This window comes from Sorex fumeus, unplaced genomic scaffold (assembly GCF_029834395.1).
Source record: "Sorex fumeus unplaced genomic scaffold, SorFum_2.1 ptg000265l, whole genome shotgun sequence".
Taxonomy (NCBI): domain Eukaryota; kingdom Metazoa; phylum Chordata; class Mammalia; order Eulipotyphla; family Soricidae; genus Sorex; species Sorex fumeus.
This window is the reverse complement of record NW_026606322.1, coordinates 13,001,071-13,017,892: the sequence shown is the minus strand read 5'-3', so window position 1 is coordinate 13,017,892 and position 16,822 is coordinate 13,001,071. Positions and strand designations below refer to the sequence as shown.

General features: G+C 40.5%; 1 pseudogene; it reads left to right on the top strand.

Annotated features, from left to right (window-relative positions):
* Nucleotides 1-9,875: 9,875 nt before the first annotated feature.
* LOC130018580 (succinate--CoA ligase [ADP/GDP-forming] subunit alpha, mitochondrial-like) lies at nucleotides 9,876-10,909 on the top strand (annotated as a pseudogene).
* The last annotated feature ends 5,913 nt before the right edge of the window (nucleotides 10,910-16,822 follow it).

Here is a 16,822-nt window from a genome sequence, read left to right as displayed (position 1 = left end):
CGCCCTACCCGCTGTGCTATTGCTCCAGCCTGTAGAGAAAAGAAATGTCACAATATTATCTTCAGCTACATTCTCTTTTCATACCCCATAAGGAAAATTCAATTCCTGTTTAACTCGAGGAGTCCAGAGGGGGCAGGTGAGAGCCCCCCCACCCCACTCCAAGGGACTCAGCCCCGGCAGCCGAAAACCTCCAGAACCAACCGCTGCTTGTGGCCGTTCTCCACATGCTCGGACTGAGCCTCACCCACGAGTGAAGCTATTCCTGGACCATGCAACACTTCATACCACACACGCTACCCATACTCCAAGAGTTCTGCACCACATTTGATGGAGTTCAAAGTAGAAGGCAACCAATCTTAGAGGGAAATATATTTTTTACAGATATATATATATATATACATACTACAAACATACATATATGTATATAATATATATAAAAGCACTAAAGGCTCAACCTCTAACAACAGTTTAGTGGTCTCTTATAAAAGGGCTTAATGGCCTCTGAGTGAAATTCAACAATCTTCACCCTCTTTCCTCTAAGGATACTTTTTTTGTAGCATTTTCAGAGGTTTTTTTTTTATAACAAACAATATAAAATATATTATTTCAGTTCTGCTTTGGGGCAGGGATTGGGGATTTGGGATGAAAACACCCGAAATCTGGTGGTGGGAAGATATAATGACGGTGGGATTGGTGTTTGAATATTAAATGTAATGAAATATTGTGAACTACTTTATAAAATAAAAAATATATAAAAATATTCAATTCCTTAAATGCAGAATTGGCAAAGAAAATATTTAATGGAAGCCTGGTGTACTGTCGTCATTGTGCTTGCATTACAGTTCACCTGCACCATAAAATGAAGTTCAAAAGACAGCATGGGGGGCAGAGAGATAGAATGTGATGGGGGAAAGAGAAGATGCAGTTAATCAAGGTTCTATCACTGGCATATATGGTCACCTGAGCAGTACTGGGTGCTGTTTTAAAGACCCCTGAGCACTGTCAGGCCCTGCCTTCCTCACACTGCATGGGTGGCCTGGGAATTCCCTGGCAACATAGGACCAAAGCAGCACTGCATCCACACATACCTTTCCATTGAGCTGCCAGTCAGATTAACTGAGAATCACCAGGATGGCTGCCTGAGGACTGCTAGAGAGTCCTGTTCTTTCTTGGGAATCCCAACCCCCTCCCCAAAGACTATGTAGAAACTTCAGAAAAGGCCTCTTTACCTGGGGGTGGGGGGGGGGGAATGAGACTTTATATTGGAAACCTTAATGACAAGGATGATGTAAAAAAAAAATCCTATCAATTTTGTCAGGTGCTCTGTTCTGAGTTCTGTGAAATGACTGTGTCTCTCTGAGTAAACTAAGCTACTGAGGGGAACCTACTTAGCTTGAATGATAGAACAAAAGCAATCCCTGAATTTTATGTACAGCCTATCAATTGGAGAAGCCTGTGCGTTATTAGTAAGCCTTACTAAATCCTAAAAGTGTTCTCTTTGCTTCTAAAACCGTCCCAGTTTTGAAACCAAATGTTCTTTCTGCTTCTTGTACTTCCTCTAGGGTACATTTCAACCTCCCTTTATTACCTGAAGTTTGTCATCTACTGGTCACTTTGGCCTTGCTGAACTGAGCCATATGCCATTGGGTTCTGGAGGTACCTCAGTTAATTGCACAGGGAAGCTTCTTGGTGACTAATGCATTCAGATTTTCTCTTTTTCCACCAGAGAGGAGAATTTCCCTCATTTCTCCCCCAAGTTCTTTGCGCCTTTGTTCCTAAAGGAGCCTGTGAAAGTCTTTCTGTGCATTTCCATCATTGGAGTCATCCTGGTTGCTTCTCAGGGGAGGAACAGACACTTGCCCTCAGCATATACTGCACACAGTAGGAGATTTTATTCCATTCATTTCATAAAAAGATGATTTTTATTCATCACAGTGCAATTAATGAAAAGGAATTTACACTAATTTTCAAATTTCTAAAAATTTGGCTTCTCCACCATTTAAAATCATTGGTGTTCAAACAATTTTTAGCTGATTTCTCTATTCTTCCAGCCTTTGTTGACCGAGAATCTACAACCACACAAGGTGCTGTGTTTGTAATTAATAAAGATTCTATTTCTCAGTCTAAAGCATAAGCATCGTGAACACATAGCAAAGAGAGAACACAGATGAGAAGTTGAACTTGGGCTTACCATCTCATTAACACAACACACTTGAGCCAACCCCTTTTCTCACTTGGTGATCATCTTGTCACCACCATGAAAGATGAGAGCACTGGTTGATCTCCAGGTCATCCCATTCTAGCTTCAAATGAGTCCAGGCTCTTGGTTCAGCGCTCCACAATTCCCTGTTTTAACTAGCCAGTGGGAAGACAAAGGCGATATTTTCATGAGAAATATTTCCTTACCCTCTGTAAGGTAAAAGCTTTACCCCTTTTCCTATAACACTGACTATCAGAGATAAAACTTGCTTACATAAGGCAAACAAATAAAATATTAATTATAAAGATAGGATGGTATCCACTTTTAGAAAATAAGTCAACTTTTAAATATTAAAGCTACTGTACTTTACACATACTGAAAAAATAATAAAAAGTATGATTTTTTTATTATAAAATCAGTATTCATACTGTTTGGAGAGCTCCACAACTACTAATGTTTTGGTGTGACTACTTAAAGTTTTAATTCTTTACAGTCCTATCATATTTCCCCAAAATATATGTGCTGAAACCTAATTTCCAATATGGTAATATTTGAAGATTTGGAAGCTGGTTATAACATTAACAACAGAAAATTCATGAATGGGATTATTTCCCTTATAATAGAAACCCAGAGAACTCCCTTTTCTTTTCCACCTAGTGAAGACACAATAAGAAGAAAGACTTCTATGAACTCCTGTGTTCCCTAGACACAAATCTGCCCATGCCTGCATCTAAGACTTCCCAGTATCTTGAAGTGGGAGACATAAATTTCAACTGTTTATAAATGTCCTAGTCTATAGTGATTTGTCATCATCATCTGAGCAGACTAAGTCTTCACTAAAATTGGAATATGCTTTCTCTCTCCATATGATTTTTTAAAATTATATTATACCTTAATGTGTGGGCTGGAGCAATAGCACAGTAGGTAGGGCGTTTGCCTTGCACATGGCCGACCCGGCCGACCCGTGTTCGATTCCTCTGCCCCTCTTGGAGAGTCCGGCAAGCTACCGAGAGTATCTCGCCCACACAGCAAAGCCTGGCAAGCTCCCGTTGGCGTATTCAATACACCAAACACAGTAACAACAAGTCTCACAATGTTACTGGGCCCACTTGAGCAAAACAACGAACAACGGGAGGACAGTGCTACAGTGCTACAGTGAATAATATAAAATATTTCCCATTTTTATACTTTTTAAAGTACTTATTAAAGAAGAAAAAAGTTTACTCTCCCTCTCATCCATTCAGTAATGTGATTTTTTTTCCTACTTAGTGCTTCATGTTACAATTTTCTCAAAGATCATGTTTTCTCAAAGACCATGAGACTCAGCTCTGGTTTCAGGCAGCATTGTTTCTTCAGGGATGCATGACATTTTCCTCTTTAAGCACAGGTAAAACAGCATGTGGCTCCTGCCCTGTGGACACTTCCCTCAGCTAGCTCAGTGATTAACCTGGTGTCAATTACATTAAGTGCTGTTTAAGAAGAAAAGATGTGCAACCTGGAAATGAAACTATTAACACTAAATTAAGGTCATCATCAAACAGTCAAGAAGCCTTTTAGACACATCTTCTCTGTCTTTCTGTTTCACACAGCGATTTGGCGAATTCATTCAGTTAAGCTGAATTGGTAAAGTGGGTATCTGAAGAGGCAGGTAGCACCTTCCTTTACAAGAGCAGTTCCTACTGTGTTCAGACTGGGAGTATTGCTGTTCAGGGTTTACAGAGAATTCACCCTCCCTACTTTAGAACTCCATTTATAGTGCACATTATTTCTACCCCTGAACAAATGCTGTGTTATGATTCATGCACATGCATAAATATATAAATGGGTGCACAGGAGCACAATGAGAGTTCATAGACACTTAGATATTCCTGAGTACATAAGCTCAAGTTAGAAGTAGGAAACAAGAAATTTATTAAAGGATTTATAGTCAGAATTTTATTTTTCTAGTTAACATGAGCATCAATCTGGCTAATCGCGGTCATTTTCTTATAAGGATTTAATCTATCACATGATTTACAACAATCATTTATTTCCTGGTATTTGTGGACCATCTAGAGTGTGTCAAGCACTTTACTAGGCATTGAGCCTACAGAAGGAACAAACTTTCTGCTTTCCTAGGATTTATGCTCCAATGAAGAAAGGCAAACAGAAAAAGAAAATGTAAAAGAGAGTTAACAACTGTTTGAGAGAGACAAAAAGCAGAAAGGAAATTATTGCAGCAGTGAGAGAGGGAATGTGGATGAATATTGGTGGATGCTGTCAGGGAAGAATTGGACAGTGACTATTTTAATTAATATGCTTAGCGAAGGCTGAAGCATGCATTTGACAAATCATGTACACCACAAAATGTGCTTGCTAAGGAAACACATAAATGGAGAACTAGAGGACACAAAGAAAGGAGGTGTGTTTGTTCACAGGAAGAGTGATGTAGGTAAAGGGATCACCATATGAGAATTTTCCAAGACAGATATATACTGGATATGTGTAAAATAAATCAAGGAGGCCTTTATGTTTCTGATAAAAGATAGAAGAATATTTATTGCAAGAGGTAATATCAGAGCATATAATAAGTCTTTTTTGACTTACTATCAGAGGGCATGTTTCTAATCTTGCTTCTCAATGTTGTGTGCAAGTTTTTTTTTAAGATTTCAATTTTATTTTATTTTAAATTTATTTGTTGAATCACCATGAGAACAGTTACAAAGCATTCAGGTTTAAGTCTTGTTCATACAATGATCAAATACCCATACCTTCACCAGTGCATATTTTTCACCACCAAGAACCCCATTATACCCCTCATTTCACCCTTCCCCTGCCAGTGAGGCAGATGATTTCTACTTAACTCTCTCTCTCTACTTTGATTAAATTCATTATTTTGACAAAAGATGCACCATTATTATTTGGAATTTCCCCCCAACAATCAAAGGCAACATGAAATAATTTGTTTTCTATTGCTGGTTATGAAGACCATATGATGTGGCGTGGATGCAATAGTGGCCTCTCGATTTTGGATTTCTGATATTTTACTAATTAAGTCTGGAGGGATTTCTGTCAAAAGCTGAATAGTTCTGAGATTGGTTTGTGTGCCTCTGGGGCCATGGCCTGCCAGAGAGCCGCTCGTGGGGAGCAACTTGTGGTCTCCATGAGGCAGGAAGGATGTGATGGTTCTGCCCCTGATCCCATGAGGCCGAAGTTGCCCGGTCACCACAGGATCATACCTGGCTGTCCAATAACCTCTGAGGCAGTAGCCGCCATGCCACCAAAGGGAGGGGGGAGAGGCGGAAGAGACAGACACCATTTCCCTCCCCAGTGGGGGAGGGGGCATGGCGCCGTAACTTAATGCATAGTCTGTTCACATTTCTGCCCAAAGCTGCTGGGTTCCAAATTAGGTCCGTGTGTGTCTGGGGCCATGGCCATGTTGAAGAGTCCTGTTGTGTGCATGTTAACTCACTTATAATTTGATCCAGTATGCTCTGATTTTGGAAAAGATTGTACAGAAGTTCATTCAAACAGACTGTTGGTCATTTGTTCTTCTGTTTTGGGAGAGGGAAAGTACACTAATTGTTTTCTAATACGGAATTATAAATTTGTGTCCACATATATTTAATCACATATGTTTATCGGGGACAGAACTTCAGGAATGAATTATTAGGATTTTCTACTTAGGGGAACACTAGCCAAACTCAGTGTTGAGTGGTTTAGCTTCTTATCTGGAAGTTCTCCTGATGAGTTTATGTAAATGGCCAAATTTAATTTTTTATAGTTGGAAAATGTAAGGTCTTGTTACCATGCTGGTAATCAACCAGGGTTAGTTTTTAGATTCCTTGAAGTTTCTGGTATACAGCACCACAATCTTTATTGTTAGTTCAATGAAACAGAATTGATAGACTAGATATAGCTCAGACTTAGGAACAATTAATTTTTCACAAAGGACTTGGATGCATAAAGTGACACAAAGAAAGTCTCTTCAATAATGATGCTGGGAAAACTGGATAACAAGAAGGAAGGAAGGAAGGAAGGAAGGAAGGAAGGAAGGAAGGAAAGGAAAGGAGAGATGAAGGGAGGCAGGGAAGAAGGAGAGGAGGGAGGAAGAAATTTAGAAAGGAGGAAGAAAGGAAGATGAAATGAATGAAGGAAGAGAGAGAGATGTTAAAACTGTATTATGCACTGTTACATTAGACCAAAATCTATTAATTACTTGGAGGGAAACATAAGTAGAACTCTTGAGGATATAAAGTCAATGATTTGAGGCCAGAGTGTTTGCCTTGCATGGGTCTAAGCTGGGTTTAATCCCCAGCATCCCATCTAGTCTCCCAGAACTGCCAGGAGTAATTCTGAGTTCAGAGCCAGGAGTAACCCTTGAGCATCACTAGGTGTGACCCCCCAAAAAGAACCAAAACTAGAAGTCAACGTTTGGATCACAATAGCAAAAATAACAAAAATGAAGATAAACAAATGGGATATAATATTTTTAAAAATTTTATGTTGAAAAACAATTAGAATAGAATATAAAGAAATCCTATGAAAAGGAAGATAAAGTTTTCTACACAATACTTCAAAGAGCTAATATACAAAATGTATATTGAACTCAAAGAGCTTAACAGCAACAAATATAATCCCATCAAAATAAGAGGGAAGATGAACAGATACTTTCTTGAAGAAGACATATGGGTGGTCAGTAGGCATGTGAAAAAGCTGTTCATCATCACTATGTACCAGATAATATAAACAAAAATGACAAGGTATCATCTCACATCAGTGTTAACAGGTATCAGAAAGGCTGAAAACAATTTGTGTTGGAAACAGATGTGAAAAAAAAACGATTCTAACTCATTGTTGGTGGGAATGTCACCTGATTCAGTCTGTATGGAAAAGTGTATGTGGAGATTCATCCAAAAAAAGTAAGAATGAACCATTAGATTACCAAATGAATCCACATCTGTATCCTAAATACAAAAATGTTAATTCAACAAGACGTATGCACATTTATGTTCACTGAAGTGAGTAGTCAATAGCCTAGATATGGAATCAGCTCAAATGTCTAATAACAGATGAATGGAAGAAAGAGTTGTGATATATTTACTCAATGGAATACTATGCATCTATAAGAAAAGGTAAAATCATGTAGTTCACTGCAATGTGGTTAGAACTCGAGGGTACTGGTTAAGCAAAGTAAGTCAGAGGGAAAAGAATAAGTACCTGATGTCCTCTCTCATCTGTGGAACACAGAAACAAGTCAAAAGAATTGACAATACTTACCAAGGACAATCCCTCTGACGTGGATTGAAAAATTTATAACTAAACTATGGGGGAGGCATGGAAATAATGAAGATCGGACTACAGGTGATGTAGGGACAGTGGTGGTGGTGGTGAGGATGCAATACCTTTCATCAATACCACAAACGTTAGTGCTTTTGTAACCATGCTACTTGAACTACAATTTAGGTAAATAAAAGAAACAAAAACAGTGTATTGTACTGAGTTTTTCTTAAAAGAAAATAGGGCCTGGGGGCAGAGCAATAATACAGTGGGTAGCAAGTTTGCCTTGCACTGGGTTAGACTTCTGGCAACCCATATGGTCCCATGAGCATCCACAGGAGTGATTTTTGAGTGCAGATCTAGGAGTACCCACTGAGCATTACCGGGTGTGCACCCAAACAAGCACACGCACACCAAAAAAGAAAGTAGGTGCTAGAGAGATAGTACAACCACTGAGATACTTGTCTTGCATGCGGCTTACCCAAGTTTGATCTCCAGAACCACTTCTCGTCTCTAGGCCTGGCTGAAGAGTTCCCTGAACAGAGCTATGAGTAAACCCTGAGAACTTCCCAGTGTGGTTCAAAGCAAGCAAACTCATAAACAAACAAGTGAAAAACCCTACATTGCCCAAAATGCAATAAAAACCAAAACTAAATAGAAAATAAGTAAACAACATAAAATCTTCCTCATATCAGATGCTTCTCACAGTTCTTATTTCTTTTTTTTTTTTTTTTTTTTGCATTTTGGGTCACACCTGGCAATGCTCAGGGATTACTCCTGGCTCATGCACTCAGGAATCGCTCCTGGCGGTGCTCAGGGGACCATATGGGGTGCTGGGAATCGAACCTGTGTTGGCCATGTTGGCTGCGTGCAAGGCAAACGCCCTATCCGCTGTGCTTTCGCTCCAGCCCCCCTCCCCCCAGGGATAAAGAGTTGGCACAATTTAGTAAAATGCATTTCAGAGATTAACTTATGGGTATAGGCAAGATGGTAACTCCGGCCTTACCAAATCCTCAGCTGTGCTAGGTAATATTACTCAAGGTTTGGAAAGTGAATTGACCAGTTAGATGTGACGAAACATGGATTCCCACCTCAGAATTCCTGAATGAAAATCTTCATCTTGTTAAGGTCTCCAAGTGACATTTATGTGCATTAAGGTTGAAGTACTATAACTGTACTCCCATTGCCCTTGAGATTTAGACTATATGTCTAGGCTTCTCAATATCTGGCAACAGTTCTGCATGCAAAAAAAAAAATCTTCCTGGTTAACCAAACTAGTGGAATTGGTCACCAGTTTTCTATCACTTGAGCAAAGTTCAATGCAACTATAAAACTATAAATGTCTGCAAGATGTCACGTCTCTGGCTCTGTTCCATTTTCCCCAGTGCTCTCACTATCACCCAAAGAATATTTCATTCCTAGCTGAGGCTTCTCACAAGAGGGGAGCTATCAAAAGTAATCTGATATCCACTGGGACGAAAGGACTTCCTACAAATATCCAACCAGAATTATGATTGTAGCTATCCTAAATGCATAAGAGTGAATGTCGGGAATGAGAACTACTGACGCAGAACTCAATCTGCCTAAGTTGATCAAGCAGAAAGGTTCTGCCCAAGAAGCCAAATGCTGTGAGTGAGGCCCCATGGGAACCAGTGAGCCTGGAGGGAGTCATCAATCTTGTGAGTCGCTTTTCTAGCACTTCAAAAATAATGAGTCTGTCCAGTGGAATGTGACTAAATGGCTTGAAGTTATAAAGCTGAGTGCCAACTGAGGGTCCATCCCCACTAAACAAACCTACTAACAGCTTCCACATTTCCCCCCGCCCACTTCTACCACCACTACAGCAAGATGAATGACCAGGTCAGTCCGGAACCTTATCCCAGCTTTCCAATCTCCTGGGATGATGTGTTATGCCTCTGGAAAGCTTATGTATAAGCAAGATAAAGACAGCTATTAATTAATGAGGATAGACCACAGACCAGGTTATATAGCATTAAGGGTTTTACTGTATGTTATAAATTTCCACAACAATTTTAGGCACTAACTTATTTCACAGATGAGAATACTAGGTTTAAAGTAAAATCATTCAAAACTTATATATCAGATATAATGGCTTGTGCATATTTCAAGCTTTTTGTTATTAACTGCTGTGTTCTAAATTTGTTTTGGTCAATATCTTCTTACTGCAGAAACAATCTACAAGGGGAATCTACAATTCTCCAACAACAGGGGCATTTGTAAGGGTTCTGTCTGATAGCACAGTACTGCACAACAAATCTTAAAAGTAACTGTGGTAGAGAAATCGATAAATAAAAACTTTATGTTAAATATTAAAATATCATAAATATCTATTTCCAGGACCTAATCAACAATTATGTAAATGCATACTAGGTTTTAAATATAGTAACCGGCAGCCCCTTGCGGCTGCCAGCACGACCATGGCCTCCAGCAGCAGCGGCAACGCGCTCGCCCACCTCCTGTCACGCTTCCTCCTTCTGCAGCCAAATGGAGTTCGGCATTGTTCCTATACAGCTTCCCGCAAACATCTGTATGTTGACAAAAATACGAAGGTTATTTGCTAGGGTTTCACTGGTAAGCAAGACACCTTCCATAGCCAGCAAGCATTGGACTATGGCACCAAGATAGTTGGAGGAACCAGCCCAGGCAAAGCCCGCATCTGGGCTTACCCGTCTTCAATTCTGTGAAGGAGGCCAAAGAGCAGACAGGAGCAACCGCATCTGTCACTTACGTCCTTCCTTTCTTTGCTTCTGTGGTCATCAACAAAGCCATCAAGGTGGAAATGCCCCTGGTGGTGTGCATCACCGAGGGTATCCCGCAGCAGGACATGGTCAGGGTCAAGCACAAACTGCTGCACTAGGGAAAGACCAGGCTGATTGGGCCCAACTGCCCTGGAGTCATCAATCCTGCAGAATGCAAAATTGGTATCATGCCTGGTCATATTCACAAGAAAGGAAGAATTGGTATTGTGTCCAGATCTGGCACCCTGACTTATGAAGCTGTTCACCAAACCACACAAGTTGGACTCTGGGGCAGACTCTGTGTGTAGGCATCGGAGGGCATCTGTTCCATTTAATGGAACAGATTTTATTGATTGCCTTAAAATCTTTCTGAATGACCTAGCCACAGAAGGTATCATACTGACTGGTGAAATTGGTGGGAATGCCGAAGAAAATGCTGCAGAATTTCTGAAGAAGTACAATTCAGGTTCCAAAGCCAAGCCTGTTGTTTCCTTCATTGCTGGTTTGATGGCTCCTCCTGGCTGGAGGATGGGCCATGCGGGGGCTATTATTGATGGAGAAAAAGGTGGTGCCAAGGAGAAGATCTCTGCCCTCCAGAGTGCCAGCGTCGTTGTCAGCATGTCTCCGGCACAGCTGGGTACCACCATCTACAAGGAATTTGAAAAGTGGAAACTGCTATGAAAGGAACAAACAAACAGGAGTTCCCCTGGACCGTGGAATGAATCACGCAGAGATGGGAACCGCCGCAGTCAGCTTCCACTGCGGCCCTCACCCGTCAGCCTGTGCCGGGCGCTTGGTCTTTCCAGACAAGAGAACCAAAACAAGCCTCGAATGTCCTCTACCGAGATGTTTCGACCTCCCCGTATAACAGAGAGGGCCAATAAATATGATACTTGGTTTGAAAAAAATAAAAATAAATAAATATAGCAATGACTGTAGCCAATATTTTGTGTTATATGTTATAAATAAATATTCATTTTGCTTCAACAACTGTAAGGTTATATGGATGACGTATAATTTTTTCAGACAAGGAACTGAGAACTGAAAAACAGATCTGGACTCGCCCAAATACATGTAATAAGAATGTAGTTACACACACACACACTCACACACACACACCCCTCAACCCTAAGCATGCCAAAACATGCTGAATCCACACTGCAAGGTTTTTCCAGGTCATCACAAAGATGGCAGCAAATAAAAAGTTACAGACCAGGATGCTCAGAGTTCACCATCACATAGGAGTGGAACATAGGGTAGATACATGATAGTTAACATAATGCATGGCAGACTGAATATATGGTGACATTTGGAGCTAATAAAGAACCTCTAAGTTTATGTGATGAACACAGTAGAAGAGTTCTTCTGATGTCCAATACCTGATTCAGCATGCAAAGTACATGGGGAGCAATATTTTGTTTGAAAATATGTGGTACCCAGGGTCAGTGGGAGAGTCAGGAGTGTGATCTGCAATGCATGTGTACTGGGTTGGTTGTGGAAGAATGCTATTACAATGCTATTAGAGCTTGTTAAAATATTGTATTCCTTGTGTGTTAACAGCCCTTCAGACAGTGGCTATAAAGCTAAGGTTTTAAGCTGTTTTCATTTCTACCTGCAGATGGACATTTTTTAAATGACTATATGCTATTTTCCCAAATGAGGCTTTCTATGTAAAGTTTATTAGAAAAATGGTTTGCCTGAATTAAATAAAAAATAGAAACTCCAGTAAATACATTCATACTTTCAGTTTAAAATGTTTCTAAGGTCAGGAGTAAATGCTTTTTTGTTTTGGGGGATGTTTTCTGACTGTCATCAATTAATGAAGTTCTAATATTTTCTCTTTTTTGATTCCTGGTGTTTTTCTTTTTTCCTTGCTAAACGTCGGAGAGTCTACATTTTCCTTTTCTGTTTCTTTTTCACCCTTCTCTGCCCTTCTCTTTCTCTCTTCTTGTCATTTCTTGACATCACTTTGACCTTCAGCAGTTTGTTTCAGGGCTTATTTTTTGCCGAGGCCCTGGGCTTTCACAAGTCTTAGCACAATATTTGTGCATAGCTCTTAGGAGCTGAAGTGAGTTTCTTGGAGTAGAGAGTACCTCTTTATTGTTGTATCTTCCATAGCACAGTGAAATCTGGAGTGCAGCTGGGAGAATTTTCATAGTTTTTATTTTGCTGGATCTCCTCCATGGAGGCATTTTCCAATATCACGTGAATTTCTTTCCCAGGGAAACCATTTCCATCAAATTATGGGCATTTTCCCTCTTAGCATTCAGACATTATACTTTTTAGCCTCCTTCCTCTTCTTAAATCTAATGTTATCTTGTAGCCATCCAGGGAGCTGAATCTTTAGTTTTCAATTTGCAGATAACTCTGCTAAGAGCTGCATGTAGAATTCAGAATCCCTTTATAATCCAGGTTGTTTGTATGGTAAATACTCATGGTTTCCTACAAAAATTAAGAAGTCAACAGACCTCGTAGACATAGTTAGCCCTTGGAAAGAAAAGCATAGTGGGCTTTTAGGATAGGGTGTGTATATCTGTATTTGAGACTTCGATATTTATTTTCTTGTGCTTTGCTTTTTAAAAAATAGGCTTTACTTGTGGGGCTGGAACGACAGTACATGAGGCCAATTTCCAGCACCCCATACGGTCTGAGCTTGCCAGGAGTTATCCCTGAATGCAGAGCCCAGAGTAAGACCAGAGCACCGCTTTTTGTGTTCTCCAGACAGACAAACATACAAACAGTTTAAGGTTCATAGTAGTATTGAATAGAATTTTCTGAGATTTAGATTTCTTTCATACCCAAAACATGCTCATTCTTTTCCCATTAGCAACACACCATAATAGAGTAGTATATTTGTAATGCTTGATTGATTACATTTGCAAATGTTTGTTAGCTGGTATCCGTACACTCCATTGGAGTTCTTTCTTAGTGTCATGTGCTAGTGGGATATTTTTTCATGTACCTGTTTACCATGTGCATATTTTCTTTGGTGATGGTTCTATTAAGGCTTTATTGTTTGTTTGGGGGTTTCGTCTGACAGATTCTCAGGGCGTTCTTCTGGTCCTATTAAGAATCACTGCCAGAGCCCGGCAGCTTGAGGCAAAAAAGTGAATGGACTATGCGTTAATCCACAGTACCATGCCTCCCCGGGAGGGAAGGGGTGTCGCTCCCTTCTGCCTTCTCCTCCCTGGACAGCAAGATGGCAGCTGCCTCAGAGCTTTTGGAAAGACAGGTATGAGTTGGCAGTGATGGGGCAACTGCAACCTCATGGGGAGTGGGGCATTCCTGGCTCATTCTTCACGCCCTACCAAGGTCATGAGTTTCCCCCCATGAGCAGTTCTCCAGCACGGCCATGGCTCCAGAGGCACAAGGACTTAATGCAGAGCCCGGTAGCTTGCGGCAGAAAAGTGAATGGACTATGTGTTAATCCACAGCACCATGCCTCCCCGGGAGGGAAGGGGTGTTACTCCCTTCCGCCTTTTTCCCCCTGGGCAGCAAGATAGCAGCTGCCTCAGAGCTTTTTGGAAAGCCAGGTATGTGCTGGCGGTGATGGGGCAACTGCAACTTCATGGGAAGGGGGGCATTCCTGGCTCGTCCTTCACATCCTACAGAGGTCACAAGTTGCCCCTCATGAGCAGCTCTCTGGCACAGCCATGGCTCCAGAGCCACAGAAACCAATCTCGTAATTATCTGGCTCTTGGCAGAAATCCCTCCAGGCTTAATAAGTAAATTATCAGAAATCCAAAATCGTATGACATCATATGGTTCTCATAACCAGTTGTAGAAAAAAAATTATTTCACAATGCCTTTTTAGCAGTTCTGATTGTTGGGTGTAAACTCTAAACAATAATGATGCATCTTTTGTCAGAATAATGAATGTAATCAAAGTAGATAGAGAGTTAAGTAGAATCATCTGCCTCACAGGCATTGGGAGGGGTGGCGGGGGGTATATTGGGGTTCTTGGTGGTGAAAAATAAGTACTGGTGAAGGGAAAGGTGTTTGATCATTGCATGACAGAGACTTAAACCTGAAAGCTTTATAACTTTTCCCACAGTGATTCAATAAATAAATATATATAAAAATAAAGACATACATCAAATGCTAAAAAAATTTAAAAATTAAAAAAAAATGTTTTAAAACAAAAAAAAAAGAATCACTGCCAGCTGTGATCACTGCTCAGAAGACCATATGCTGTACTCAGGATTGAACTAGGTCAATTACATGCAAGACAAGTGCCTTACCCACTATACTATTTCTGCTCCCAACTTAAAACAGCTAGAGCATCCTTCCCTTTGTCCTTAGAACACAAATAGCACATGCTGGTAACTAACTAGCAATTTCACATCTCATTCAAATAAAAGACAAGAATCTCCCCATGGTCTATAATATTGTGTTTAATATGGACCCTTTTCATTTTTTGATCAAAATTATTTCTCCTTTTCTCTTCACTCACACTGCTTCAAACATATTCTTCCTTTATGAAGGCTAAGCATGTTCATGCTTCCAAGACCATGTCAGGAGGGAACTCTTCTTAGACAACACTTCCAGGACTCACTGTCACATATTTCTTATGTCCCTGAGCAAGGCTTATCCTGAGTACTTCATTCATATTAAAGAATTATCATTTCACAGTCATACAGTTCCTTCTTCCCTGAAGCATTACTTGTGAATTTATAAATAGAAGTATATACTCTCTCCCTCTCCTCTAACTTTCCTCACCATCTGATACTCTATATTTTTTACTAATTTGTGATTTGTCCATTCTCATTAGAATGTAGGATCCTTGTATTTATTTGTGATCTATCAATACTCGTAAGAATGTAGGAGAGGCTGGAGTGATAGCATGGAGTGATAACACAGCAGGTAGGGCATTTGCCTTGCACGCGGCTGACCCGGGTTTGATTCCCAGCACCCCATATGGTCCCCTGAGCACAACCTGGGGTAATTCCTGAGGGCAGAGCCAGGAGTAACTCCTGTGTATCACCGGGTGTGACCCCAAAAAAAGCAAAAAGAAAAAAGAATGTAGAATCCTTGGGGAGTAGGGAGGGGAGAGAGAGAGAGAGAGAGAGAGAGAGAGAGAGAGAGAGAGAGAGAGAGAGAACAAAAGAAATCAAAAGTTTGCGTAATTGAAGCCTTAAAGTTAAAACTGGGAGGGAACTGGAGAGTAGTGGCAACAAGATTGCTTTCCAGACACCAGAACAGGCTTACAGGAAGCCATAACCACAGCATCATCTGGTTTCTACACTGAAAATCAGGAGCCCTCCAGAGAATGCCTGGAATCCTTAGGTAGCCTCCCTGCCGTGTCTGTCATCTGACAGTCCACAACTATTCCTCAGGTAAAAGGACTCCTCTGCTCTTTCATCCCCAATATACAAACAAATTGCTTCTTGTTGTCTGACTCTAATTGGGCCTACTAGCAGGGAGATCTGGGAACTATTGTTTTTTTTTCCCTCAGAGACCAGAAGAAAGCTTAGAAAGTTAGGAAGGTTCTGATTTTCCACTTAACAATATCCAGCCCAGATTGTTCATTCATGACTAGGCAACTGCTCTCATTTTATGGTGAATTTAGTTTATTCCTACCAATCATCACCACATGAGATATTGTCATGGTAAATATTTTTAAAATGAAGTCTAAACCTAGAATAGTCTAAACCTAGGGCGTTTAAATTAAGTCTAAACTTGGGGGGCTGGAGAGAGGGTACAGATGGTACAGTGCAGTTGCCTATGCAGCTGACCCAGGTTTGATCAGGCAAACTTCATATGGCTTCCTGAAACTTGCCAGGAATAATCCCTGAAATAAAAAACCAGGAGCAAGCCCTGAGCACTGCCAGGTGTGGTCCTAAAACCAAAAAAACAAAAATGGAAAGCTAACCGAAACTCAAAAAACCTAGCAATATCTAGGAGAATACTAACTACTAAAATCACCAGATTCAAACTATATGCTTCTTCTCTGCCCTAATGTACTATGTTCAGAAAATTGCGCTCTGGGAACCTGACAAACCATTGAATTCTTACTCCCCAAATTTCAGTGTGTTTTGTTTTTATTCACTGGAATACTCAATTTTTGTTCCTTCCACCTACTGTATTATCTCATCTCCCTAACAAGTTCGTTCCTCTCTCTGGACAGGTGCTCTGCGATTAACTTTGTTCTGATTGATTTGCTGTGGTTCAGTAAGGTGTGTCTGCGATCACAGGTCAGAGATACAGAAGATTCAGGTACCAATATTTTTTTACTGACCGTACTTAGTCTGAGGCAGAAAAGTAGAAAGGAGAGCAGCACTATAGGAGGGCCTTCATCATACTCATTTGGAGTCAGAGCAGACAAAGTAAATATTATCCCAACTCCCCATTAGAGCAGAAATGAGGCGGAACAACTGGCAGGCAATGGCATACTTGCTCATACTGTCTCTTCTGGTGACTCAGCAGCAGTCCTGCTAGGAACAGATCTTGGAAGATGGTTCCTATTCTTTAGACAGTTCTGATACAGTGGTTTCAGGTAGTTCGGGTACATCATTGAAAACCAGTGTTCAAAAATAGAACCAGTCATGTCTTTGAATTGCTTGCAGGCATTTTTCATAGTCCTCTTACATTCTTTTAAAAGTCC